General features: G+C 33.3%; 1 long non-coding RNA gene across 1 annotated transcript in view; it reads left to right on the top strand.

Moving 5' to 3' along the window:
• The window catches only part of LOC111089697, a 6802-nt gene extending 4325 nt beyond the window's left edge, over window positions 1-2477 (top strand). Inside the window, exon 2 of the long non-coding RNA XR_002613924.1 lies at window positions 2409-2477. This is a non-coding gene — a long non-coding RNA (uncharacterized LOC111089697). The remainder of the gene's footprint in view (window positions 1-2408) is intronic.
• The last annotated feature ends 340 nt before the right edge of the window (window positions 2478-2817 follow it).

Raw genomic sequence — 2817 nt, 5'->3', positions numbered from 1 at the left:
GTGGCTTGTATGTACCACTTATAAAATGGCAAAATTTTCTTTTTAAAATCTTTTTTTTTTTTTGTAATTTCCCCTACTTAGATTTTTCTAGACTTTTGATGTATTGTTCATGAATTATAGTTTTACATTATTCTTGCAAAAAAAATTCTGTTGCAATTAGTTTGATGTTGAAATCTTGACTGACTGGACTAAGAACACAAAACATACAGGAATACAACATATTAAAATAAACGAATAGATATGGAAATTAAGCAGGAGTTAAATAAATTAACAAAGAAGAAAATCTCAAAATTATTATTAAAAAGTTCAGAGATACCCATAAGTTTATAGGTTATACACTTAAATAAAATAAATGATATAAAAGGGTGTATAAAAGATTCACATTTAAATAGGTAATATACAAACTACAAATATATATATATATATATATCATTTACTCAGGGTAAGTAGAAAATATTTCTTCCCTCATTATAGCCCCGTCAGTAGATTCTTAAGTGTGGTAGTTGTATTTTTATTAGCTTTTATGGTGGTTCTAATGGTGTCTCGGGGTGTAGCCAGCTCATCTCACAAACAACATACTTCCTTCTAGAGTTACAAAAGAAGCATAGCTCGCTACCACAGCTAGCCATCCTCATTGTTCTAGAATGCCCAAGCCTCAGTCAATTCAGTAGTCAGCTTCTGACAATGTCACTTATAGATAGTGATCTACTTTAATTGGGTGAATTCGTGATGACCTTTGGTGTTTTGTTGGGAATCCTACTCTAGGCTGCCATTGGGGTTATTCTTGGGGCTACTTGAATGGTAGTACTTGGCCCAGTTGGGATGATGGCAGACCAATTTTTGGACAAGGTAATCATAGTAACGTTATAATTAAGTTTAGGTGCAAGTTGACTAAGTTTTGGGCGGCAAATTGCATACCCAGCTCTGAACTTGGTGAAAGCCCAACAGATCCAGTGAAAGTCTACAAGTAAAAGTGAATTATCTGCCTATAATGGGTTTTTCAGAAGCTCTTGTAATGCACATTAGATGTCTTACCTTAAACGTTTTGAAGGTTATTTTAAGGAGACTGCACTCCTCCCTCTTTTTTTTATTTTGAAAACGTGGAAAACACGAACCAATTGGCTAAAAACGATCAAAATATCTGTGAGGAATTTCAGTACCGTTCACTCTCCAAGAAGATTGTTGTAAGACAGGGGAAGTGGATTGGAGTGAGGAGATGTAGAAGTTGAGTCGAGAACTTTGGCAGAAACGTCAAAGCAGTTCCGTCACTTTTTGTTCAAAGCAGCACGTTTCACAATAGAGATGTAGCCAAGATTTCTACCGTCTAAGTCTGGTGGCTCAGCGGTATGCTTGAGGGCTTAAACACCCACAGTTGGTACAGTGCTTCACGCTTAAACACAAAAAAACATTCCGTCATAGATGTATTTTTCGTTCGTAGTGTTTACTCGGAAAATGACGTACTTATAAGACGTGAGGCTGTTGTAATTATGCACCATGTACGTCATTCCCTGTAAAAACTTATATTCAGAATGTAAAATAAAACTTTTGAAGTCAAAGTTATCCTGGTATAATAAATTCAAAAATCTGGCTCCTTGTGGATATCGTAATTATCATATCTGGTTGTTATCGGATTTAGTATCATCCAGGCAGCGCAGCGGGAAGAAGAGTTACGAAACGTTCAGCTAACCTCTTCCTGGGACTGTCGTTCTTGTTCGGGTTGTTTTTCCGTTAGATTTTAAACCAGCTTATAAATCTCACGTGATAGGAATGCATAAAATTACGTTACATAACCACCGCTCTTTGTAGGTTATTTTCCCTTCTCTTCTTAAGGTTACTAACATACAGATACAAAAGATTTATGCAAGATTCTTGGCTGTTGTTTTGCTAGAACGTTCTTGCGAAATGTAAAGCATCAATTATAATCACATTTATTAATATATTTTCAATTTTAAATACTTTAAAATCATTTTCAAATTCCACTCAGCGAATCACTAAATTTAAAACATTTATAGATGACTTTTCTTTCCTTGAATTTTGTATTTATTTTCAACATAATTATCATCAACTGGTATGCCTTTACAAGGGCACGACCCCGGATATTTCTAGTTGATAAGCGATGAACTTTGATATAATCAAATGATTTAGTAGATTGTTATCTACCTGATGTTTCATGTATATTTTTTTACTGAAAACTTAAAATTTAAATGATATATATTATAGCTCTTTAAAAAACTCGGAGAATTCTGTAAATTCTAGAATAATATAACTGTTTGAAGGTCATATTGATATGATTTCATGTAATGTTTCTTTTTGGTTTTAATTTCGTTTTTCGTTCTTCTTTTTTATGGTATTTTATTTTAAAAACAAAATAAACTATATTACCAATGTTTTTCTACTCTATTGTATAGGATGTTATTCTAAGCAGTGGCTGTTCTCATGCGTTGGAAATGTGCATCACTGTGTTAGCCAATCCTGGTCAAAATATCCTCGTTCCCAGGCCTGGCTTTCCTCTTTATCGTACATTGGCAGAATCAACTGGGATAGAGGTTAAATACTACAACCATTTGGTAAGCTTTCAAATGTGAATTATGACGTCATCAAATTATATGTAGATAAGTAGAGCAACAAGTAAATTATTATTCATTAATTAATGTTTTTAGGATCTTAATATTTGTAATAATTTAAAGGAAAAAGAAAAAAAAATCCGTATACAGCTATGATGTGATATTTCGTGCTATGTGGATGTTTCATAATATTGCCCTGTCATGAGATGTATTCATTTCCTTGTTTGTTGTACCCAACATGAAATGTGATATT

Source organism: Limulus polyphemus, unplaced genomic scaffold (assembly GCF_000517525.1).
Source record: "Limulus polyphemus unplaced genomic scaffold, Limulus_polyphemus-2.1.2 Scaffold7067, whole genome shotgun sequence".
In the NCBI taxonomy this organism is placed as follows: Eukaryota; Metazoa; Arthropoda; class Merostomata; order Xiphosura; family Limulidae; genus Limulus; species Limulus polyphemus.
Note: the sequence above shows the minus strand (reverse complement) of the source record. Positions and strands in the feature narration are given on the sequence as shown.